The sequence below is a fragment of the Canis lupus genome, chromosome 22, assembly GCF_003254725.2.
Source record: "Canis lupus dingo isolate Sandy chromosome 22, ASM325472v2, whole genome shotgun sequence".
NCBI classification, from domain to species: domain Eukaryota; kingdom Metazoa; phylum Chordata; class Mammalia; order Carnivora; family Canidae; genus Canis; species Canis lupus.
In genome coordinates, this window is record NC_064264.1 from 3,485,354 (window position 1) to 3,512,229 (window position 26,876).

Here is a 26,876-nt window from a genome sequence, read left to right on the forward strand (position 1 = left end):
AAAAAATCATCATCATCATCATCATCATCATCATCATCATTATTATTATTATTTACTGGTGGTTCTCAAACTTCAGTGTGCACCAAAATCACCCAGAGAGCTTATGAAACTTAGGCTTCTGAGTCTTGCTTTGGAGGGTATCAGGGAGACCCAGGGTGGTGCTGGTGATCTTGCATTGCTGACAAGTTCCTAGGCACTGCTGCTGCAGCTGCTGCTGAGCCCAGTACAATCCTTCAAGACCCATCTATCCATGTACCTTGTTTTGTGCTTAATTGTCAATGTCTCGGAGTAAGGGACCTCTCTTTCTATACTGCTGTGAAGTATTTCATTATATATCTGGCACATGTATCTATGTAACAAATGTTCCACTTACCATTCCCAACGTCTTTATTTGAATTATAACTTTTTTTTTTTAAAGAAAGGAGTCTTCATGCAGCTATGTACTTAGGAAGTATTCAATAAATATTTACTACATGGATGGATAGAAGGTTATTGATTTTTTTTTTAAGATTTTATTTATTCCTGAGAGACACAGAGAGAGAGGCAGAGACACAAACACAGGCAGAGGGAGAAGCAGGCTTCTTGTGGGGAGCCTGATGTGGGACTCCATCCCAGGACCCTGGGATCACGCCCTGAGCTGAAGGCAGACGCTCAACCACTGAGCCCCCCAGGTGCCCCAGAATGTTCTTGATTTCAATCAAGTTTTTTTCCCTAAGACTTCTAGATTATTTTGTGGTTATGAGGACCTTCATTTTTCCTCAAACACAGCGCAGTTATATAAAAATATCTTTTACAGATATTGTGGTAAGCCATGACCAATTAAAATGGTCTCATTTTATTGTAGTTCCCAGTTGACCAATAAAAGATAGTTTTCTCCCCTGGGGGCTTTCACACTGCTGAGCTAAATTATAATTATATTGGGTTTTTCTGACCGATGTCTCAGGTATATTCTCACTGGGGTTTGGTTGGACTTTGGTTCTGTTTGTCTGAAGACAGTTTTCGCCTCTACCTTGACAGTGGCGGCAGGGCAGAGGCTGCCCTATACCTGCTATTTTGCTTCTCTGTCCTCAGCGGGGCTTGATTCTTGTAACTTTCCAGTTTGGGAGGCTAGTTCGGGGGAGAGAGATCAAGACTCTGTCCCTTCTCTGTTCCCAGGTACAGGAACAGAATTTCCACTGGGCAAGCAGCCAGGAGAGTAGGGTTAAGTCACCATGGATTTCAAACAGCCCAGTGGAACTTGGCACTTAGAACAGTCCCTGTAATTTGGAAAATATAAAAATTATCCCTTAACTGTTCTTTATTATTTTTTTAAATGAATTTCATTGCTAGGTGTTTTTTTTTTTTTACTGTTATGAACAAATCTATCCTCTATTTTGCCACCTAAAAGAGTGGGGTCTTGTCTGTCCTTCTTAGGATTACTGCTTTTTTCCTACCTACAGCTATTCCTGGGAGAATAGTGGAAAGAACATAGATTTGAGTCACATAGGCTTGAGGTCACATAGGCTAGAGTTCACATTTTGGTTTTACTGCTGCATTCATTCTGGTCTATTGAGAAGAGATGCCTGGACAGGATTAGACGTTCAGAGATTTGTTGGGAGAGGGAGCAGGGGCAGGTGGAGCAGAGCTGGACTTCAGATCACAGGCAAGTCTGACACCTGGAGAAAGAGAGGGAAGGAAAGTAGTGTGGGGAGTCTCGAACTGCCTATTTTGGCTTATAGCAGCAAATGCTAACAAAGAAGAGTCTTATGCCCTCATGCAAGGATGCTGTTTCCCGTTGCTTTTTATTGGAAGACTCAATAAAAATTCTGTCAGGATTGAGCACCCCCCGTCTTGGTGGTGGAAAAGGCTTCCAGGGAGATGAGAAGATGGTGTCTGCTTGTCATTGCTCACATTTGCCAGAGACAGGCAAGGAGGCCGGCTCCTCTGAGACCCACCACGGCGGGGAACCCTCACTGAGAAGTGATTTTTGTGAAGCAATATTATTGATGTTAATTATTAATCATATTTATTTTAAGATTCTAAATTAACTCAATTAACACAATCATCCATGTTTAACAATTATCCATGTCTTACAATCACAGAAACACCAAGTATTAGCCTTTTACTGACAAAAGTGTAAATACTAATTTCAGCATTTAATGAGTTGAAAGGCAAATTTCCCCAACCGTTACTGCCTGGAGATGTTAAAGGAGAAGAGAGGCCATCTCTTTTATCCTTTTGGTGTGCCAGAAACTGTTAGTGTTTGAAAGCCCCGAGGTTCATTCTTATTTTGAATTAGTTCACTTTCAGGAAGGTAGCTTGACCTTGCTTGGCTGCCACCTGCAATCTTTTTTTAGAGAGGACTTTCTTTGTTGGAGAATTTTTACTATGATAGACTTATCACCTGCCAGCTCTTCTTCCTGGATTACCCATTTTCCCCTAGTTGGATTTTCTCTTCGATAGTTAAGACTGAGTTCGGTGGCCGCCTCCACCGTGAAGTCCACTGGCACTTCACTAGGCATTTATCCCTCCTTGTACCTCCATCATCTGCTTAGTGTTATAACAAGTAACCCACTGTGTTGTAAAGTCTCTATTTCTGCTCCTGGAGATCATAAATGAATTTCACCTTTTCTTCTCCCTAGGTCTATTCTTGATGTGGTAGCCAAGAAATGATTGAATCCTTGACAGATCTCAAACTGATCTTCTAAGAATCCCTAAACACTCCTAATTTAAGTTTGGAAGCTTCTAGTTCTAATTCTCTGTGCTTTCCTTCTTTCTGATGTCCTTTGGTTACTTTACTTTTCACTTGGGTGAAATGGATCTGCAGCTTGCTTTTTTTTTTTGAATTGAGAAGGCTTTCCAGATTGCAAAGCCCATGTGGTGGTTTTAGGGGATTATTCCATTTGAGGCCTATCAGGAACCTGGAGGGGTCTGTGAATTTATCTTGTCACTTCCACTTCCTTTTGACTGATGGGTTTTTTTTCTTGTTCTCAAAGACCTCTGGGTCTTTGATAGCAATTTTATACAGCCCTGGATAGAAACCTCTACGGTGGTAGAGTGATGAAGCATGTGTAACAATTTAGAAACGTAAAGATTGGTGTTCTGAGATGCCCTGGCATAGAATATTTCTCCAAGTTTTTCAGGGCTCAGGCTGAAAAGAAGTCTATCTATACCCGAATGGTATGGTGCAAACTTATCTGTCTCAAAGATGCATTGCCTGGCACCACTGTCCTTTCCTTCGACCTTGTTAATTCTGTGGGTCTGGCCTAACCCAGACTATTAGCCCTTCCTGCACTTGGCAACTTTTGCCATTAAGCTGGAGTCTCATCTTACACCGCCTCCTGTTCCTCTTTTGCTTTATGTCCTAGGCCCCTGCAATTCTATCCGTATCTAATCTCAGTCTCTGGGCACAAGCACCTGTATATTTTATTAGTGCTGTGATGGCTAGCATATAAGGTGTGGCTTAAAAAAGCCAGAGTTACCCATTTGCCATTAGAGCATAGTCTTAGCATCTTTTAAAACAATGGCTCCTGTATTCTAGCAGGTAAATTCAGTAATGTGTTACCTACTCATGTTAGGTGCTAATAAAAGAAATGAGAGCATCTCTTGTAAGTATCACAGTGGTGGGAGTTGTAAGGAAAAAAGAAAGGGCCAGATGCATTTTCTTTCTTTCTTAGTAACCACTATCATCTTTGCTCTATGTCTGTGTCTCAATGATGTTCCCCTCTTGCTGCTAGGCCAGGTCTATTGTTAGCATAGCACATGTGGGCCGCACTGGCAATTTGTGTCCTAGGAGGTTTCAGTTTACAAAAATAGGCAAAACCTGACTTTTCACAGTTGCTTCCTCTGTAATTAAAATGGCATAATTCTTAAGTCAGAAAAGGATGAGTTTGTGGTAAGGAGAATAAAAGTCTCTTCAAAGAGACTGAATTTATACTCTTGAACTGTTGCCATATATAATAAAAGGTTTACTATCTTTTGAAAGTCAGTTTGAATGTTGGCTATAACTAGATAGTGCAAATTAGATAAATTATGCCTCAGGTTTTCTTTTGGAGAGCATATTGACTTTTTTTTTTTTGGTTGATCTTAGCAGAGTGAATGGAAGCATTTTGGCAGAAGTTTCTTTCTTTTTTTTTTAAAATGTAATTAGGAATATGCATCACTTCCTCTGGAAGCATGGAGAGACTTTTTTTTTAATTTAATAAATTTATTTTTTATTGGTGTCAATTTGCCAACATATAGAATAACACCCAGTGCTCATCCTGTCAAGTGCCCCCCTCAGTGCCGGTCACCCAGTCACCCCCACTCCCCGCCCACCTCCCCTTCAACCACCCCTAGTTCGTTTCCCAGAGTTAGGAGTCTCTCATGTTCTGTCTCCCTTTCTGATATTTCCCACTCATTATTTTTCCCTTCCCCCCTCATTCCCCTTTCACTATTTTTTATATTCCCCAAATGAATGAGACCATATAATGTTTGTCCTTCTCCGATTGACTTATTTCACTCAGCATAATACCCATGGAGAGACTTTCTTTTCTCAGTTTTGTTTTTGATCTCAGGTACTATATACCTAAAGCATATACATTTGGCTTCCTATGCTTGATGATTTCTTTGTTGTAAATTTTCAATGGGTTCCTGATTCTATTGTTGAGGCAAGGTAGTTCTAACTCCATGGAAGTTCCAGGAATGATAGCCTGTTTGAAGTTAATGAAGCAGTTAGTGCTTGTTAACATACTGGTCACCTGGGACTAGTTTAGACTAGAGCAGTGCCTTCTACCTTCAGTAAAAAGGATTGGTGACAAATTGCTCCTATGAGTTGTTCAGAGCCACTGGGGAGAAATTAGAAGTTGACAGTGAAGAAAAACTTTAGGAGAAAGGCATCTCACTATAGGCAAAAATTCCTACATCATCTTTTGAAGTAATTGAAGTAAAAGGGCTTTTTGCTCGAGTTATTCATCTAATTGTTTCAATTTTCCACCTGGTATGTCAGTTGAGCGCTTTAATGTGAGTAAATACTAGTTTTAGTAATGATTGAAATAACTAAAGTGCAGGGAACCATGAAGATAAGACCTTTTCTTTTGAACTTATTTATTTAGCATATATTTGTGGTCTACAGCACGTATAGCTTTGCACTAGGAAGTGATGGTTATGGTTCTGTCCTTGAGAAGTAGCAGCTTGACTCGGGACTCTGAATGTGCTAGTGAACGTTTCCAGGGCAAAACCAGGTGGTAGTTTTCTGTATGTTTGCAGATTCTTTCATATTCTTCCATCCAAAAGGGGAAGGCTAATTTCATCCCATGTGATTATGAATGTGAGCTGCACAGGGGGATCACTTCTCCTGAATAAGATGTGGTGGATGTGATGTCCTAGCATGGGTCACAAAAAGGATGCAACAGAGAAATGGAACTTAGCTTTGTCGGGATAAAGGTTCCGAACGCTTAACCCAAATTGCATTCTCCATTGAATAGATAAATCTTTAAGTCTATTTGAATTTTGTGTAGCCCAATTGAGTCATGCTAGATTACGAAAAATTGGTCAGATCAGACTTTGGGACTGGTGAAATGACAACTTAGATTAGGCTTGGCGAGTGTTCTAGCTAGCAAGTAATATGAAGGATGCACACAAGATCAAGGATACATGCTGGTATAAGTGGATATGGCTTTTCAGTACCCTTTTTGTCCCTTTGGGAGAGATTTTGTCTAAAGTTCAGAGATCTAAGCAGTCTTCAATGAAGGAAGAATATGTCAGGTCACAGGAGCTCATGGATTCATAATTCTTTGCTACACTACAGTTAAATAACCTAATTATATGTATATTATACATAATATATTAATAACTTAATTATGTATATATAATATATATACTGAAATAACTTAATACATCTTTGCCCAAGTTTCCCAGAAAGTAGAGCTAGAGGCAAAGACTTATGTGCTCTTGTTATCAATGAGTGCAATACCTTCAAGTACATGTGAGGGACAAGGAGAGAAAGGGAGAGAGAGAGCCATCTGATGTATCAAGTGTGATAATTGTTTGATCTCAATGGAACCATCTTCCAAGATGCCACATAAATGGATGCTTCTTGGGATTGTCCATTAGGGGAGGATAGAAATCTCTCTCCATTTCCCTAGATCAAAGCTTTGCTTCATAGGACATTAATTCCACACATATACCCAACAAGTATAACACATATAACAGTACTTATAGGGTATATGTGTGGATGCCCGTGAGTCTCTCAATGTATCATATACCCTCTATTAGCGGTGAAGCCCTGGGGCAGGAGGTGAGGATGGGAAACACAGACATAAGATGAAGTCCTGATGGATTCTAACCCCATCAAGTTGGCCAAAGTCCATGAAGAATGGGCCACTAGGGGCTAGGTCAAAGGTACTGGTGACAAGTGACCCAAGAGGATCAGTAAGAAGTGCCTGATACACAATACTTACAATCTACCGCATTACTCCTTGTATTCTTTGCTGGGCCATTGAACTCATTGAGATCTCCTCACAGAGTAGGCATCAAACAATACTCACACTGGTTACTTTAAAGAGCGCTTTGTCAACCACTTGTGTCAGAATAATCTAAAGGGAGGGGATGCCTGTTAAAAAGACAGGTTCCCTCCCCCCCCCAAAAAAAAATAAAAAGACAGGTTTCCACCTCAGATCTATTAATTCAAAATCTCTTGGCATGGAAATCAGGATGGGCCTATTTAACAATCAGCCCAGGCAATACTTAAGTCTACTAAACTTTAAGAACCACCAAGAAAACATAGGATATCAGATGCCTATTAGAGTTGACTTTATTGAATCTTGCTCTACATGTTCAAAAACAATGTGTATCAGAGTAGACTCTAAAGTAATTTCTACATAAAGCAATTTACCAGCCTCCATTTATTTCAAGAATCCTGACAGGTTATTACCATTTCAATCCATGACTATATTTTACTTAAATGAAGGTACTGAAGCTGCTTTTGATACTTGAGTACATTTAACAACATTTACAACAATAGCTCTTATAAAAACATGTTTTGTTGTCATCTATTATTTTTATGAATTTTCCTGGAGCCATGAAGTTAGCTGGACAGGACCAGCTCTCTGTGGCTTCAGGGATCCATTCCCTGGACATGGCCCACCACGCTGAGGTAGAGCTGCTCATGGAGAAAACTGTTGGGCAGCTTCATAGATTTGAACTAAGGGTGCAAAGAGGCCTTGAATTAAGTCCCCAGACTTTTAAATTTATGAGGACATATGGTCACCAATTTATGAGGACTAATCCACTGTTGTTTTTTGTTTTCAGTTTGGAGACTTACAGTGACTCTCACACTTCCTATGCAGGGCGTCAGTGGATTGATTCTTCTAGGCAGTTGGATGTTTACAGAAGGGGTGACCCATAACCTTCCTCAGCAGCCTGTACCAGTGTTTGTAAGCCTCAAAATGAGGAATGGAACTGATTCCTTTGGTCTACCCTGGATTTCTTTTCCTACAATTCAAACCCAGTGAGAACCTAGCAGGAAAAGAAACGCAGTGGTGTGCTGCGAACTTAATCGGAACTCATTTTGATTTTAATAGCTATACATACTATATTAATTGTCATAACAAGTATATCTGTGACATGAAACTATTTTAGAGTTAAAAGGTCAATAAGGAAAGGAATGTGTGCATGAGAAAGCATGCAGGCAGAAATCATGGAGGAATGTTCACGGGTGTGTTTGTTGGAGAACGTTGCTCCACGGAGGGAGCTACCCAGAGCCAGACCTAAGATCACTGGTGTCACCACTGCCTGCTAAGATATTCTGGAATCAAAAAGCATGATGGATTGCTGGCCCAGACCTTTTAATAACACCTAGGTAAGATATCTAGTCTTGTCCAACATCAGGATTGTCCAACAAAAGCTGTGCTAATCTTTTTTTTTAATTTTTATTTATTTATGATAGTCACACAGAGAGAGAGAGAGAGAGAGAGAGGAAAAAGCAGGCTCCATGCACCAGGAGCCCGATGTGGGATTCGATCCCAGGTCTCCAGGATGGCGCCCTGGGCCAAAGGCAGGCGCTAAACCGCTGCACCACCCAGGGATCCCAAGCTGTGCTAATCTAATACAGATACCATTCCTGTTTTTATTTTTTATTTTTATTTTTTTAAAGATTAGTTTATTCACGAGAGACACAGAGGGAGAGACAGAGACACAGGCAGAGGGAGAAGAAGGCTCCCTGCGGGGAGCCCGATGTGTAACTTGATTCCGGATCCTGGGATCACATCTGAGCCGAAGGCAGATGCTCAACCACTGAGCCCCCAGGTGTCCCTCCATTCCTGTTTTTAGTAAGAAGAACTCAGAAAGATGGAACTTCCCTAAGGCACTCCAAAAATCCATTGAGTATGGCTAATCAAGAGTACAGTTTGTTTACTAACACACAGTAATTATGAATTATGGGTGTGTATGTGTGTACTGATGAAATTTTGTGTTTAGGAAACTTACAGGAATTTTGCTTTTTTTGCCTATTTGTCTTAGGTTTCAAATTTTTGAGGTCTCTGGGTGTTATTCTATATGTTGGCAAATTGAACACCAATAAAAAAATACAAAAAAAAAAAAAAGGAAAAGCTAAATGTAACTTCAGGAAAAAAAATTTTTGAGGTCTCCGGCAAACTGTTGTATCAGACCTGGTTTGTGTGTCATCTCCTTCCCCCTCTGGCTGTCTCGGTCCTTTCTCCATCCCCTTGGTGGGGGCTGGCTTCTGCCATGGTCTTCACTGTGCTTGCCTTGGCAGGAGCTGCATCAATCTGGCATTTGGCCACCAGACCCTGGGAGGCCCGGCCTCCTCCCCACTCCTGACACATGTGAGGCACCCACCATGGCATGTGGGACCTGGGTTTTCTTATGGCTGGTCTAATAAATAAAAATATAAAATCATCTCCCTTTCCTCCTCTGATGGACTCTCCTATGGCGAGGTGGTTTCACAAGGCCTGTCTGGAAGTCATGCCACATGACCAAGCAACTGACCTTGTTTTCTTGTGAAGCTGTGGCTCAATCAGGGATCCCCTACCCAATATTCCCCTTTAATCTTGCTGTCCTGGGGTTGCCCTTTCCCATAAAGCCTTGGCAAATAAATTTTGCCATAGGCTCTGTATTCTAGGGGAGGTAATTGAAGCAGAAGTGGACCTAGAAAGCAGAGCCTCAGGACTGATTTTGAAGTAGAATTGCCTTCCTGTCTGTCTCAAAGCCATGGGAGCTCCATTGCTGGTGGTAAGTAAACTGTTAATAACCCCAGCATGCAGCAGCATCCTGAATTAGATTTTTATTGCTGTTGTGACAAATTACCATAATTCTAGTGACTTAACACAACACAAATATATTGATTTCTTTTCTTGAAGTCTGGTAGGTCCAACAGGGCTAAAATCAAGGCATCAATAGGACTATGTTCCTTGGAGGGTATAGGGGAGAATCTGCTTCCTTGCCTTTTCCAGCTTCTAGAAGCTATCTGCATTCCTTGGCTTGTGGACCCTTCCTCTGTATTCAAAGGCCAGCCATGCAGCATCTCTCTGACCCTTCTTCCGTTGTCACATCTCTCTGTCTAACCCAAATAGGAAAGGTTCTGTTTCTAAGGAATCATGTGATCAGATTGGGTCCATCTGGTAATCGAGGATAATCTCCCCATCACAACATACTTAACTTTGTTCACAACAGCAAGATCTCTTTTGTTAACATATAAAGTAACATTCATAGTTCCTGGGATTGGGATATAGACATCTTTGTGGGGGGGCATTATTCTGCCTAACGTTCATCTCAATTACTAACATTTCTGCTTGTGGTTTACTGATAAGTGTGGTTAGAAGATGTATTGCCAATGCACTTGGTTGTTATGGGAGAAAGAAAATTTATGAGGATTGTGGCATGGGCTATCTTCTTTTGATGGCATTGGTTCATAAACAGAATCATAGACACACTGAAGACACATTCTGCAAGCCATTGTGTTACTAAAGCTTCTTTAAAGGTGTCATTTGTTACAGCTGCTGTAAAGACAGTGCTGAACATCATCCTCAGGATTTAATTTTAAGAAGTGTAAGATGTTTATATGCACCACCTCAATAGGTCTCCTATGTCAATGCTAGGACCCTAATAGGAAAAAATGGGGATTTTGAGGCAAGTGATAGGTAATCAAACTCCCAATTGCTCTGGATCCTTATCTGGCAGGAGCAGCTCCTTCTCCCTTTTCAAAGGAACTCCCTCCCTGCAACCCCCCCCCCCATACCATGCAAAGACTCAGGTGAAGTAGATAACTTCTCTTTGAGTGCAACTCCCATCCTCCCTCACTGCCTCATTGCCTTTAGGCCAATAATCAGATTCAGGTCTCTGCTCAAGCCTGAATAGGGAAGTATGGGTTTGACTTCAGGAAGAAATGGTCCTCACAAAGGGATTGCAGAATCTGGTAAAGAGAATCTAGAGGAACTGGGGGGACACCTGCGGGGGCAGATCTTGAGAATGTTAGTCCTGGGAAGGGATGAGTGTAATACTGGATAGAGGAGAATTTATTGACAGCAGGGCACCCATAATTCAGGACTCCAAAAGGACACCTGGTATTTGTCTTTATAGCTTGTTGGGAGAGCCGCTGGATGCATGAATTAGGCAATGGATTCCAGTAAATAATGTGGAAATGCCATGGTTTCCTTGACTTAGTGGTCTCTTTGAGGTTTTGAGAATGTATGGACTTGAGAAGCTAGCATGTGACTACGTCCCTCATTAAGCTGTATATCTCTGCTTGTTTAAATTTAAAGTGGTTTCTGGATCAGTGAGGCTGAGACATGGGGCAAAGCAGAGCTTCATTTATTTGCTGACTTATTTATTCAACATATATGGACTGACAACCTATTATACGTCCATCAGGACATAAAGGCGCTGATGACACAAAGAAGATCCTTTGCCTTAAGGATCCTTTGCTTCAAGAAATATCTAATCTAGTATGGAAGACACATATCTGGGGAGAAAAATTATCTTCTATTCTCAGGGTCATGCCACTGTAAATCCTTCAGACATATGTGTTATGGCATATGAATTTCAGTGTCAAGGTCCTATAATTGCTGCTTTTCTGATGTGACCAAATAATATGATCTTATGCTGGGTACAGAAATAAGCACATACACTTGAATGGACTTGAAAAAACTCCACTTCATCTGAAGCTTTTGATTTAAAAAAAAAGACTCAAGAGGAAAAGAGACTCAGATACTTATTTCTTAAATATATTTGTATGATTTCTTTATCTTTTGAAATTGTTATTTGGAGGTTACTGAATTGTTTTCCAAGAGTCACTAAAAAAGTGCACACCATTTTGGTGAATTTTTAATTTAAATAGATGTAAGCTTAGAGGGATATGCTTTAGGAGAAAATCTCATTAATTTTTCATACTTTCCATTTCAAAATTAACAAAAAGGTTTATGAATGAGGGGCAGAGGAAGAAAGATGAATTTCTGTCTTATTTCATCTGCCACTCAGACATTATAATTTTTTTAAGCAAGGAGAATCACTTAGTTTTTGATAATTTAAGTTCTTCACATAATTAATAGGTAGTTTTGCTGGTCCATCAACTTCATCATTTTTTACTGATCTTTTGTGATTTGCAGCTCTAAGTAAGCACCACAGTGATAGCTGAGTAAGTGAGATGATTAATCTGTACCACATACCCTCATTTTGATGATTTTTTATTACAATGAAAATTTTAGAATGTTGTTAAAAAGATGAATGTCAACAAAATTGTTTTGGAACAATTCATGATAACTTTTATGGCAGATAAAGGATGATCAATAAATATTTGCATGACTATTGCAGAAAACGCAAATTTGTAATATGGAAAAGCAGCCATTTCCTTTACTAAACAATTTAATTCTATTCCTTTGCATGAGAGATATGCTCGCTGATTGATTCTACGTAATTAAATAGAGAATACTATGTGGGAGTGCTGAATTCTGGTGTCTGTTCCTTGATGTGCTTTGGTTTTGTTTTTAGCAAATAATATGAAGACTTTACCACAGTTTTCTATTATAAAAATCATATGTTGTACATTCCTATATATCTATATATATAAATTAGGCATTGGATTCCAGTAAATAATGTGGATATATATACTTAAGAAAACAAATAAGAAGGTCACTTATAATTCCACCACCAAGAAATAACAACTGTTAATATTTTAGGTATCTTTTATGGCAGTCTTATCATTTTGCCAACTGGACTTACCTCCGTAGCATACAATCAGGAAAAGGCATTATTTTTCCCCCAGAGCCTTCAAACCGTTCCTTCTTCCTTCTCTGTCTTTGACAATATCACTGGCATTCTTCATAGTTTCTTTTAATTCTCTCTCTTCCTCTCGCCATATTGGTGGCGGTGGTGGAATCATTTATACCACCGACATTGGCAAATGCTACAGATCCAGGTCTTGCCCTGCCTCCTCTGCTCCCACAATTGTTGCTTCAGACAACCCAGTTCTAAGCCATTCAGTGCACGACATTCCATTAGTCCCAGGTGATGTTTCAGAGGTTGTCTCATCAATATGATACTTGCGAGGAGCTCCAGGACATAGGAAATCTCTCTCTCTGGGTCTCTTCTTTATGGATGATGAAGAATATAGATATAAAGCCTGAACTTGCTGCCATGACTGTGTGGTATCGGGAAGCCATCCCGAAGAAGTTCACACATGAGATAACAATAAAGAAAAGTACAGAGATATTGAGCTGGAGTCCTGAACAAATCATGCCTAAGATCTGTGCCAGCTTTGAACTTTAATTATGTGAGCCAGTAAATCTTATTCAATGTGTGAGCCAGTTTGAGTTGAGTTTTCTCTTTCTCGCTACTGAAAACATCCTAAGTGGCTCGTGAGTGGTTTTTGGAGATGGTAATTGGAGACTATGCTCATTTCCTCTTGCTGAACTGTCCTGAGCTCAGTAGACTCACATGCTTTGTAGAATTCCAGAGTTACTTTATGGAAATGAAGACTCAATTTCAGAAGGAATTCACAGACGTTGGAAGGATATGAATTTTACATTAAGTTTCTGCAATAGTCTTTCAAATGCAAGCCTCAGGATGCGATGAATTCTTTGGCTTAGTTTGGAGGGGACTTGATTATGCGGGGGGATAATTAAGACTTCCAAGGTGATACAGAATCTCTGTAATGCTAAAAGTCAGTAATTTACTCCAGAACTGTTATGAAATTTATACAGCTAAAGTTTGGTTAACACTTGCTTCCACCTAACTTTATGAAAATATATTCTTTTTTCACAAAAGTGTTCAGTACAAGTTGAGATACAAGGTAAGAGCTGCTATCTACGAGATAAATCCTGAGTCCAAATTTAGACATATGTGTATTGAATAAGATCTAAACTGTTTTGAGACCAGTTTGTTTCTGTTAGTTCTACTAATTTCATCAACTTGATCAATACTATCGTGCACTTTGAATGAATAAATTTGATTTAAACTTTTGGTGTCTGTTGCTATTGTATTCATACTTTAATCGAGCCATCACCAATTAATTTATCATTAATCAAATTCTTGGAACTGCAGATATGTGGTTTTCTCATTGTTAAAAACTTTTGAATGTTCCTATGTGAAAATGTTTGTGTGTTTGTATGTGTATGTGTAGCTCAAATATGCTTCTCTTTTACGTTTATTCATTGGTTCCAGTTAATACAGGAAATATTTTTTTAAAAAAGATTTTATTTATTTATTCATGAGACACAGAGAGAGAGAGAGAGAGAGACAGACAGACAGACATAGGCAGAGGGAGAAACAGGCTCCCTGCAAGGAGCCTGATGCGGGACTCAATCCCGGACCCCAGGATCACGACCTGAGTCAAAGGCAGACACTCAACCACTGAGCCCCGCAAGGCATCCCTAATATAGGAAATATTAAAGATAGCTATCATGCCATCATTTCCTTGCCCTTCTGAGTTTCTTTTCCCTGCTAAAGATTCCTAATTTTTGCATTTTATTACTTTTATCACATACATTTCGGCTCTACCCAACCTGGTGAGGTCCTTCTTAAAAATAATGTCTTGGACTCCTGGGTAGTTCAGTCAGTCAGTTAGGTGTCGGACTCTTGATTTTGGCTCAGGTCATGATCTCAGGGTCCTGCGATTGAGCCCTGCTTTGGGCTCTGCACTCAATGGGGAGTCTGCTTGAGAATTCTCTCTCCTACTCTCCCTCTGCCCCTGCCCCATGCTCATTCAGTCTCTCTTACACTCTCTCAAATACATCTTCTTCTTCTTTTCTTTCTTTTTTTTTTTTTAAAGAATGTCTTAATTATAAGAAAAGACTGAAAGAAGTAGGCAATGATAGAATCACTGCTGATAAATTTCTGGGCAGCACTAATGAGAATTCTGTGGCTATGTGGGTATTTTCCTACTCCTATAATTGGAAATATTACGTGGAAAGTTATCATAACCAAGTCTGTTGTTCACAGAATGATTTTTAAGAAATACTCTTCAGAAAGGAAGAGCTGAGTTTTGTTATGTTACTTCCCATCATAATTAAAAAACACTTCATTTTGTTCAAATTATCCTTAGAATTTGCATTTCTTTTTGAATTGAAATTCGTAAATGGTGTTATCTGTTGATTTTCAAACACCTGTGTTACAAAAGACTTTTCCTCAAGCAGGGTCATTTGTTGAGTCAGAGTATTTCTTCTGAAAAGGCTACATCAAAGAGCAAGTGTTTGTCATTCAAATTTTGCCCTTTCTCACCTTGATCACGTATGAGGAGTTCAGTTCCAGGCCAAAAAAAAAAAAAGAAAAATCTACGTGTGATTCTTTTCCAGGCCAGACCAATAGGCAATTACAAAGGCTTTATCTAGCAGGCTTTGTGAAGGAAAATTACCCTTTGTGATGGTTAATTTTATGTGTTAATATGACTGGACCATGGGATGCCCAGATATCAGTTTAAACATAATTTCTGGGTATGTCTGCAAAGATATTTCTAGAAGAGATGAGCATTTGAATAATGGAGGAGTTAGTAAAGCAGATGGCCTCCCACGTGTGGGCGGGCAACATCCAATCCCTTGCGGGCCTGAATGAAACATTGAGGTAGGGAAAGGCTGAGTTCTCTCTCTGCTTGATTGGTTAGGTTCCGACATCAATCTTTACCTGCCTTGGATGCTCCTGGTTGTCTGGACTTCAGACTTGGATGGGGATCTATTCCATGGGTTCTCCGCCTCTTAGGCCTTCAACCTCCACCGCTGGCCTGCTTGGGACTCCAGCTTGCAGATGGCAGACCATGGGGCTTTCCAGCCTCCATAATTGTATGAGTCAACACCTTATAATAAATCTCTTTATATAAATTAACCCCTCCACACACACATACTTTTTTTTTTTTTGGCCATACATTCATGTGTAGTGAACATATCCATTCTGTTCTGTTTCTCTGGAGAACCCTAACATATATCCCCCTGCACACAGACTTGGTGTACAGCCAGTGCTTTGCAGTCCCTGAAAGGAATCCCTCAGGGCCCCCTGGCCAGCCATGCTCTTATGCATTCCTGCATTCCTAGGCCAGCACTTGCATTTGGAGGTCTTCTAATATAGTTTCCCCCACTCAGATGCAGTACCCTGTTCTTTTCAAATTCCAGTCCTCCCCTCTCCCCTGACCTCCAGGTCCTTTAAATTGCAGCAGCCTTTTGTTCTGGGCTCCCCAGGCTGGGAGAGAACCCTCACCCCCACATTGGTGCTGACTCTCCTGTCTCTTCAACCAGGACACTGTTCTCTGGGGGACGGGACAGTTGGCTGCTTTCTCCAGACGAGCCTCTTGCTTTTACTATCACAGTGAGTAAGATTAAAGCCTTCCCCTCTTGTTTCATTTTGGCTCATTGTTTTTAATTTGCTACTCAGGCAGTTCGGTTCCCTCCTACTTGGCGCCGATGGCTTCTGGCAACCTGGTTCCCATCAGCGAAAGCCCTTACCATAAAATTGGACATATCTCAGGTAATAATAGTTAGAAATCAGCTAACATTTATCAAACACTGTGTACCAGACACCATGCCAAGCCCTTTTATATGTGGTATTGATTGTAGTGTTACCCTAAGTGTGGCCCTCAGACTGGTGACGATCGATAAGTTTGCTACCAGTTTAACGTGAGAGAAGTATAGGAACTGGGTGTCTGTGTTTAGCAATTGGTATTCGTCATTGCTATCTGGTTGGTATTTTTATTGCATTTTTTAAAAAAAAAATTATTTATTCATGAGTGACAGAGAGAGAGAGAGAGAGAGAGAGAAAAGCAGAGACACAGGCAGAGGGAGAAGCAGGCTCCATGCAGGGAGCTCGATGCGGGACTCGATCCCGGGTCTCCAGGATCAGGCCCTGGGTGGAAGGGAGACGCCAAACTGCTGAGCCACCCGGGCTGCCCTTATATTGCATTTTTAAGAATATCAGCCCACACCAGGTTGAAGATTTTAGAAATATGTTCTTTCACCCCAGATGGATAGCGCGAAGCACTGTGCTATCTCATTTAACCCTTACAATGATCCTTTGAAGTAGATCCTTTGAAGTAGGTACTACTATTACCCTTCATTTACTGCTGAGTAATCCCAGGCACACTTGCTGAGGGTGAGGGAACTGCTCAGAATCATAAATGTGTGCTAAGCGTGGCAATGCTGAGAGGTGGCAAGACAGTCAAGTATACGGCCACTGGGCTTTGCTCTGGTTCTAGGGCGAGGTTCACCTTTCTTTTTGTTGGCAACGTCTTAGGCCGCCATATACGTGGTGTAACAAGGGCCCCGAGGAGCCACCTGGAGAGAGTGTCTGGGATTGTGTTTGTCCCAGCAGGTCCGGCGATACATCTGCCGCAGACTCGTCACCTTCACCACACAATAAAATGATGCTCTCCGTCCTGGAGAAGGAGGAGATGGGAGTCTTCGCAGAGAACCTGCCATGTGGTCGCTGGCTCCTGGTGTGGGCTGGAGTGTTTTCAGAAATGCAATTCTTATTTGAATCAGCGCTCACCCGAAGCGATTTGCCATGTCCGTGGCACCCATGTCCAGATACGTAATTCCATGCATTTCCTGCTCCAGGATGCTGCCTTTGCTACTACGGCTAGGCCTGTTTTCTGCGGTCCTCTCAGGCGTGGAAAGGAAACCGTGAATCCAAGTACCTCCTAACCCTGGTGAGGCGTAAATACCTGCGTGCCAAAAGCTAAGCTGGGTCAGATCCCTCTCATGCTTTCTCATCCTTATCCTTGGGCAAAAAGGTAGATTAGGAAACCCGTCCCAACCCCCCCAAATGTCATGAGAAATCCTTGGCCTGGAGATGACGGATGATTACAATGTGCTACTTTTGCAGAAGACTAAGAAATAGAGGTCGGGGGACTAAGTGTCAGAAAAGCCAGTAAGGGTTGTAAGTGGTTGACTCTGGGGAGTGAGCCTTTGTTCGGGGAGAGCGAGTATGAAATTCCTGCTTTTTACTGTTCAGGTATTCCCTGCCTTATGATGTGTCACGTTCCCATCAGCCCACTCCTAAATTTGGTTGTAAAGCTGCAGTTTCCTGCAAGTTCTTACTTTGCTCCTGCTAAAGGCGTCTTGCCCCAAGCTTAGCTTTTTTTTTTTTCTTTTTCTTTCTGCCTCAAAGACTTTCAAAATTGGGGGAGCCCTCTTGGTCCGTACACAGGAGCAGCTAGAAAGTGGGGGATAGCTCTAGACCCCCAGGAGAAGGGGCTCAGGCTCTGTGGCTCCAACCTCAGCCTCTCACTCTTCAGGATGGTAATTCTGGGAGGAATCTGAACATGTGCCAGAGGTCCCCAGCAAAACAGAGGCCCCCTTGCCTACAGAAGCAGTCTGGGTAACATACCCCTAACTTGAGCTTTTTGCCTCCTCTGTCATAATCCACACCCTGCCCCTCATGTCTGCTTCCTGGGCTCACCTCCCAAATAAACTACCCACACCAAGCCCTTGTCTCAGGCTCTGCTGCTAGAAGAAACCTAACTATGATGGATCCCAAGGTGAAAACTAGGACTGCTGAGATGAGATTTGCACTCAGGTTTCTGGTCACTGGCCTCCACAGTGCGGCTACATCGCCCCAGGGACCCAGGGAGCTGCGGCTGTGGGTGCTGGCAAGCCTGAATGCAGACTGTGGAATGATTCCATTCTGAGCAATCAATTAAACTATTACAAAAATGTACCATAGGGAAGGTTCGCGGCTGTGGGAGGGGGCCAGAGATGCCATAAGGAAGACTGTAAATGACTTTCTGGGCAGCCAAAGAAATGTCATAGAAGAAGAAAGAGGGAAGATAGAAATGAGAAGAGGAAAGAAGTTGGCATCACACAGAGAAACGGAAATGCTGTCTCTCCCTTTCCTCCTGTCAAGGAGGCTAAGAGGTGTGAGCAGCAGATTGCAAAATAATTCGGGGAGCCAAGGACACTGCCAACTTGCTTTAGATATTGGAACAGTCTCTTGATGTTTGGAAGCCTGGGGAAGATGACCAAATAGAGATACTGCTTGCTTTTGCCTTGTAGGTGGATTGAAGAGGACCCACCGGCTGAAATTTCGGCAGGTCTGGGAATTCTCCAACCGGGGTGCCTGCTGGACTCCTAGTTTCCAGTTTGGCTCTTACCTGGCTTCCGTCTGCAATACTGTAGCCCCCCTCCCTCTTTTCTGTAAGCTACCTTGGTTCTTGTTGTTTGCGACCAAGGTTCCTGTCCATTTTGGGGCCCCTCCCCACCAGACCCAAGTGTACCCGGGGTCCCCTCCCCTACTCATGCACTCGCATTTGGCCCCGTATGTGTGGCTTGGAGGTGCTCCCTTCTTCAGTCTGAATCTCGGGGCCCCTCTGGACTGAAGCTCCCTCTCTTTTTGTTTGCCCGCTGAGGACGTGTTCTTGTTTGTTCTCCTCCCCAGTCCCTTACGCAGCCCTTGGTACCTCCAACGGACCTTCATGTGTGATGCCATCCGTTAAGTGGAACAGCAGTAATAGTCCCCCAGCTTGTAGATGCCAGAGCCACCACTGGGAAGGAAGCTGTGACTCATTTCTAATAACTTAAAAGCCCACCTTGGAGGGAAGGGCGATTACTCTGAGATTACTGAGACCTGCTTGAGGCCTGGGCATCCCCAGCCAGTGCTGTGCGTTGCAGCGCGCGGGGCAGTCCCACTGCTCCCCACCTGCGCCTGGCCTCCTTGCTGACCGGAGACGTCATGCCAAGCTCCTTGCCAGGAGCTCGACTCCTGGCCCCTCTCTCAGGGCCTCATGGACGCATCTCCAAAATCAGGGTCTCACTGGGTGTTATGCTATATGTTGGCAAATTGAGCTCCAATAAAAAATAAAAATAAAAAAAAAAAGCAGGGTCTCTAAAACCACTCACTTTCTTGGGCTGGATTTCAAGAGTTGAAACCAATTCTGCTGTTTCTTTCACTTAAAAGGCAAATAACCTGCTCTTATTTCTGAATTCTGTCCTAAACCCTGGAACGCTGAAGCAGGAACATGTATTTGTGCCTTAGGACAACAATCAATAGTGCTCCAAATGGTGTAGACTCTTTTCTTTCCTCTTAATTCTTAAATTTTAAAATAAAAGAAATAAAAAAATAATAAAAAAATAAAATAAAAGAAATAATTGCTGTTTAAAAAAAAAAAAACAATGAGAGCAGTACCGGAAAGAGGAGCATACTGTAATAGTGAAGACGATGCCGGGCCCAAGTGCTTGGACTTGGTTGGACTCTTGTTATGACCTTGGGCTCCCTGAAGCTCCTCTTCCTCATCTCAAATGCAGATCACTAATAGTACCTACCTCAGAGGCTATCATGTGGATGAGACGAGTTAGTATTTATAAAGAACTTAAGGGGACACCTGGGGGGCTCAGTGGTTGAGCATCTGCCTTCCGCTCGGGGTGTGACCCCAGGATCCCAGGATCGAATCCCACATCGGGCTCCCTGCATGGAGCCTGCTTCTCCTCTGCCTGCGTCTCTGCCTCTCTCTGTGTCTCTCACGAATAAATAAATAAAATCTTAAAAAAAAAGCAATGCCTGGAACATTGTAAGCCACATATAAAAAAATTTATTGTATAAAATGTGGTATTTTCTACATGTATAGGAAACGTAATTTGTTTCTATACAAATGTTTGCAGAAGTAGGTTTATCATACATGAATGAACCTGTTTCTTGACTCCTTGAAAGTATGTCTTGAACATCTTCCTTGTCAATATTTAGAGATATACCTCATTCCTCTTAGTGCCTGCGTATACACCGCGGTGTGGAGGTACAGTTACGTCGTTCCTGATGTTTCTGTCACAAACCTGCCTGCACATGTAGGTGTGTGCCTTCATTGCTACACACTGAAGCAAGTAAATTCAGGGAAGTAAAACCAATTTTATTGTGATTTTTGCGGGAGGTATCAACAAATTGCCCTCCTGAAAGGCTTACCAATTTATTCTTGGTTTGGACCCTCATCCATTTAAATCTGGTGACAATGCTGTTTCTTGGTTGATGGGAATAAATCGAGAATGTAGATAAATGTGTCTGTGGCCACCCTGGGCAGAATGATTGGCAACACATGGCAACGCAGGTAAATTTAGGCCTTGGGTTTTTAAGCAGTTGACTTTAGGCCTGAACCCAGACGTAAGAAGATACACACGCTCCTGGCACTGATGGTACCTACCGCTGAGCGCAGAACAACTCCATATTCATCAGTGTGCTCACGTCACAGAGCATTGCCCGCCTTGGCCTGCGCCTGTGTTCCAGCAGCCACCACTAATAGGCAAGCCTGCGTATCAAGTACAGAGAAAAGAAATTTCTTTATGATGATACCCTCACTTGCAAAAGCAGATTGTAGAAATATGCTAGAAGCAAATGGGTGCAGGGTCTTCTAGAACATGTGGCGTTAGACAAGGAAGGCAGGAGGCCTGCGGGTGAGGAGCTTACTGGGCTCTGGCCTCTGGCCCTGGCTGGGCGCTTATTTTTTCTCGAAGGATCACATTTACCTCTCTTTTCAAACTTCCTCTGTGCTTATATCATGGTCCCAGTGAATTTTCATTGCCATCTTGCCAGCCTTGGGATAGTCATTAAACAGTAAAGTGAGTTTTACTGCTGTGAAATTTCTGAATCAGGGCAAAATTCATTTAATTGGAATGATAAATCTTTATCGGTTTGTTTGTTTATTTATTTATTTATTTAGTCATTTTAATCTCCAAAAGACATGAATGGGGTTAAAATATTTGTTTTTTTAAAATTTATTTCTATTTATTCATTTATTATTATTTTTAAAGATTTTATTTCTTTATTCATGAGAGACACAGAGAGAAGCAGGCCCCATGCAGGGAGCCCGATGTAGGACTCGATTCTGGGTCTCCAGGATCATGCCCTGGGCTGAAAGCAGGTGCTAAACCACTGAGCACCCCCCCCCCCCCCCCCCCCCCCCCCCGCCGCCAGGGATCCCCATCCAGCCTTTCGCCCTTGATGATGCTTTCAGGAGAAGAGAATACCGTCGCTTCATCAATAAGTATAATGAAAATGGTAATGGTAACTGCAGCAGTAATTTCTTGAGCATCTTCTCCAAGCCAACTATGAGAAATGCATCGTCTCCTTTAATTCCCACACAAATCCCATTGCCATCCCCATTTTTCAGATGGAGAAACTGAGGTCAGGAAAGTAAAACACAGCTCAGTGTTACCCAGCAAGCTAATGGAGTTTAGATTTCCAGACCCCACAGCTGGGCTCCAGAGAGTGCATTCCGCCCGCTGTGTGGTAATCCTGCCGACAGAGCTGGGCTACCTTCGATTGTCCTACAGAGAAGGATTTCCTGACACTGTCCTGGGAACCATAGGTAAACAGCATTCCACACCTTCAGAAACGCACGTAGCCTAGATCAGGAAGGGTTCCTACGTGAACTTTCCTCTCCACAAGTGACTTCTATTTTTTTTTTTTTTTTTAGTTTCAATTTATTTTTTTTATTGGTGTTCAATTTACTAACATACAGAATAACACCCAGTGCCCGTCACCCATTCACTCCCACCCCCCGCCCTCCTCCCCTTCCACCACCCCTAGTTCGTTTCCCAGAGTTAGCAGTCTTTACGTTCTGTCTCCCTTTCTGATATTTCCCACACATTTCTTCTCCCTTCCCTTATTTTCCCTTTCACTATTATTTATATTCCCCAAATGAATGAGAACATATAATGTTTGTCCTTCTCCGACTGACTTACTTCACTCAGCATAATACCCTCCAGTTCCATCCACATTGAAGCAAATGGTGGGTATTTGTCATTTCTAATAGCTGAGTAATATTCCATTGTATACAGAGACCACATCTTCTTTATCCATTCATCTTTCGTTGGACACCGAGGCTCCTTCCACAGTTTGGCTATCGTGGCCATTGCTGCTAGAAACATCGGGGTGCAGGTGTCCCGGCGTTTCATTGCATTTGTATCTTTGGGGTAAATCCCCAACAGTGCAATTGCTGGGTCGTAGGGCAGGTATATTTTTAACTGTTTGAGGAACCTCCACACAGTTTTCCAGAGTGGCTGCACCAGTTCACATTCCCACCAACAGTGTAAGAGGGTTCCCTTTTCTCCGCATCCTCTCCAACATTTGTTGTTTCCTGCCTTGTTAATTTTCCCCATTCTCACTGGTGTGAGGTGGTATCTCATTGTAGTTTTGATTTGTATTTCCCTGATGGCAAGTGATGCAGAGCATTTTCTCATATGCATGTTGGCCATGTCTATGTCTTCCTCTGTGAGATTTCTGTTCATGTCTTTTGCCCATTTCATGATTGGATTGTTTGTTTCTTTGGTGTTGAGTTTAATAAGTTCTTTATAGATCTTGGAAACTAGCCCTTTATCTGATATGTCATTTGCAAATTTCTTCTCCCATTCTGTAGGTTGTCTTTGAGTTTTGTTGACTGTATCCTTTGCTGTGCAAAAGCTTCTTATCTTGATGAAGTCCCAATAGTTCATTTTTGCTTTTGTTTCTTTTGCCTTCGTGGATGTATCTTGCAAGAGGTTACTATGGCCGAGTTCAAAAAGGGTGTTGCCTGTGTTCTTCTCTAGGATTTTGATGGACTCTTGTCTCACATTTAGATCTTTCATCCATTGTGAGTTTATCTTTGTGTCTGGTGAAAGAGAGTGGTCTAGTTTTATTCTTCTGCATGTGGATGTCCAATTTTCCCAGCACCATTTATTGAAGAGACTGTCTTTCTTCCAATGGATAGTCTTTCCTCCTTTATCGAATATTAGTTGCCCATAAAGTTCAGGGTCCACTTCTGGATTCTCTATTCTGTTCCACTGATCTATGTGTCTGTTTTTGTGCTAGTACCACACTGTCTTGATGACCACAGCTTTGTAGTACAACCTGAAATCTGGCATTGTGATGCCCCCAGATATGGTTTTCTTTTTTAAAATTCCCCTGGCTATTCGGGGTCTTTTCTGATTCCACACAAATCTTAAAATAATTTGTTCTAACTCTCTGAAGAAAGTCCATGGTATTTTGATAGGGATTGCATTAAACGTGTATATTGCCCTGGGTAACATTGACATTTTCACAATATTAATTCTGCCAATCCATGAGCATGGAATATTTTTCCATCTCTTTGTGTCTTCCTCAATTTCTTTCAGAAGTGTTCTATAGTTTTGAGGGTATAGATCCTTTACATCTTTGGTGAGGTTTATTCCTAGGTATCTTATGCTTTTGGGTGCAATTGTAAATGGGATTGACTCCTTAATTTCTCTTTCTTCAGTCTCATTGTTAGTGTATAGAAATGCCACTGACTTCTGGGCATTGATTTTGTATCCTGCCACGCTACCGAATTGCTGTATGAGTTCTAGCAATCTTGGGGTGGAGACTTTTGGGTTTTCTATGTACAGTATCATGTCATCGGCGAAGAGGGAGAGTTTGACTTCTTCTTTGCCAATTTGAATGCCTTTAATGTCTTTTTGTTGTCTGATTGCTGAGGCTAGGACTTCCAGTACTATGTTGAATAGTAGTGGTGAGAGTGGACATCCCTGTCTTGTTCCTGATCTTAGGGGAAAGGCTCCCAGTGCTTCCCCATTGAGAATGATATTTGCTGTGGGCTTTTCATAGATGGCTTTTAAGATGTCGAGGAATGTTCCCTCTATCCCTACACTCTGAAGAGTTTTGATCAGGAATGGATGCTGTATTTTGTCAAATGCTTTCTCTGCATCCAATGAGAGGATCATATGGTTCTTGGTTTTTCTCTTGCTGATATGATGAATCACATTGATTGTTTTACGGGTGTTGAACCAGCCTTGTGTCCCAGGGATAAATCCTACTTGGTCATGGTGAATAATTTTCTTAATGTACTGTTGGATCCTATTGGCCAGTATCTTGTTGAGAATTTTTGCATCCATGTTCATCAGGGATATTGGTCTGTAATTCTCCTTTTTGGCGGGGTCTTTGTCTGGCTTTGGAATTAAGGTGATGCTGGCTTCATAGAACAAATTTGGAAGTACTCCATCTCTTTCTATCTTTCCAAACAGCTTTAGGAGAATAGGTATGATTTCTTCTTTAAACGTTTGATAAAATTCTCCTGGGAAGCCATCTGGCCCTGGACTCTTGTGTCTTGGGAGGTTTTTGATGACTGCTTCAATTTCCTCCCTGGTTATTGGCCTGTTCAGGTTTTCTATTTCTTCCTGTTCCAGTTTTGGTAGTTTGTGGCTTTCCAGGAATGCGTCCATTTCTTCTAGATTGCCTAATTTATTGGCGTATAGCTGTTCATAATATGTTTTTAAAATCGTTTGTATTTCCTTGGTGTTGGTAGTGATCTCTCCTTTCTCATTCATGATTTTATTAATTTGAGTCTTCTCTCTCTTCTTTTTAATAAGGCTGGCTAATGGTTTATCTATCTTATTAATTCTTTCAAAGAACCAACTCCTGGTTCTGTTGATCTGTTCCACAGTTCTTCTGGTCTCGATTTCGTTGAGTTCTGCTCGAATCTTTATTAACTCCCTTCTTCTCTTGGGTGTAGGATCTATTTGCTGTTTTTTCTCTAGCTCCTTTATGTGTAAGGTTAGCTTTTGTATTTGAGTTCTTTCCAGTTTTTGAATGGATGCTTGTATTGCGATGTATTTCCCCCTTAGGACTGCTTGTGCTGCATCCCAAAGATTTTGAACGGTTGTATCTTCATTCTCATTAGTTTCCATGAATCTTTTTAATTCTTCCTTAATTTCCTGGTTGACCCTTTCATCTTTTAGCAGGATGGTCCTTAACCTCCATGTGTTTGAGGTCCTTCCAAACTTCTTGTTGTGATTTAGTTCTAATTTCAAGGCATTATGGTCCGAGAATATGCAGGGGACAATCCCAATCTTTTGGTATCGGTTCAGACCCGATTTGTGACCCAATATGTGGTCTATTCTGGAGAAAGTTCCATGTGCGCTTGAGAAGAATGTGTATTCAGTTGAGTTTGGATGTAAAGTTCTGTAGATATCTGTGAAATCCATCTGGTCCAGTGTATCATTTAAAGCTCTCGTTTCTTTGGAGATGTTTTGCTTAGAAGACCTATCGAGTATAGAAAGAGCTAGATTGAAGTCACCAAGTGTATTATTATCTAAGTATTTCTTCACTTTGGTTAATAATTGATTTATATATTTGGCAGCTCCCACATTCGGAGCATATATATTGAGGATTGTTAAGTCCTCTTGTTGAATAGATCCTTTAAGTATGATATAGTGTCCCTCTTCATCTCTCACTACAGTCTTTGGGGTAAATTTTAGTTTATCTGATATAAGGATGGCTACCCCTGCTTTCTTTTGAGGACCATTCGAATGGTAAATGGTTCTCCAACCTTTTATTTTCAGGCTGTAGGTGTCCTTCTGTCTAAAATGAGTCTCTTGTAGACAGCAAATAGATGGGTCCTGCTTTTTTATCCAGTCTGAAACCCTGCGCCTTTTGATGGGGTCATTAAGCCCGTTCACATTCAGAGTTACTATTGAGAGATATGAGTTTAGTGTCATCATGATATCTATTCAGTCTTTGTTTTTGTGGACTGTTCCACTGAACTTCTTCTTAAAGGGGAATTTTAAGAGTCCCCCTTAAAATTTCTTGCAGAGCTGGTTTGGAGGTCACATATTCTTTTAGTTGCTGCCTGTCTTGGAAGCTCTTTATCTCTCCTTCCATTTTGAATGAGAGCCTTGCTGGATAAAGTATTCTTGGTTGCATGTTCTTCTCATTTAGGACCCTGAATATATCCTGCCAGCCCTTTCTGGCCTGCCAGGTCTCTGTGGAGAGGTCTGCTGTTACCCTAATACTCCTCCCCATAAAAGTCAGGGATTTCTTGTCTCTTGCTGCTTTAAGGATCTTCTCTTTATCTTTGGAATTTGCAAGCTTCACAATTAAATGTCGAGGTGTTGAACGGTTTTTATTGATTTTAGGGGGGGATCTCTCTATTTCCTGGATCTGGATGCCTGTTTCCCTTCCCAGATTAGGAAAGTTTTCAGCTAGAATTTGTTCAAATACATATTCTGGCCCTCTGTCCCTTTCGGCGCCCTCAGGAACCCCAATTAAACGTAGGTTTTTCTTCCTTAGGCTGTCGTTTATTTCCCTTAATCTATCTTCATGGTCTTTTAATTGTTTGTCTCTTTTTTCCTCAGTTTCCCTCTTTGCTATCAACTTGTCTTCTAGGTCACTCACTCGTTCTTCCACCTCGTTAACCCTCGTCGTTAGGACTTCTAGTTTGGATTGCATCTCATTCAATTGATTTTTAATTTCTGCCTGATTAGCTCTAAATTCTGCAGTCATGAAGTCTCTTGAGTCCTTTGTACTTTTTTCTAGAGCCACCAGTAGCTGTATAATAGTGCTTCTGAATTGGCTTTCTGACATTGAATTGTAATCCAGATTTTGTAACTCTGTGGGAGAGAGGACTGTTTCTGATTCTTTCTTTTGAGGTGAGGTTTTCCTTCTAGTCATTTTGCTCAGTGCAGAGTGGCCAAAAGCAAGTTGTATTGGGAAAA

General features: G+C 41.6%; 2 long non-coding RNA genes across 2 annotated transcripts; one reads left to right on the forward strand and one right to left on the reverse strand.

The window, feature by feature from the left end:
* Nucleotides 1-396: 396 nt before the first annotated feature.
* LOC125753312 (uncharacterized) lies at nucleotides 397-12,910 on the reverse strand. Its single transcript, XR_007404843.1, has 2 exons — nucleotides 12,196-12,910; nucleotides 397-1,655 (listed from the first exon to the last, which is right to left on the reverse strand). It is a non-coding gene; the product is annotated as an uncharacterized LOC125753312 (long non-coding RNA).
* Nucleotides 12,911-14,371: 1,461 nt separating this feature from the next.
* LOC112678892 (uncharacterized) lies at nucleotides 14,372-19,394 on the forward strand. Its single transcript, XR_007404844.1, has 3 exons — nucleotides 14,372-15,924; nucleotides 16,765-18,587; nucleotides 18,829-19,394. It is a non-coding gene; the product is annotated as an uncharacterized LOC112678892 (long non-coding RNA).
* Nucleotides 19,395-26,876: the final 7,482 nt, after the last annotated feature.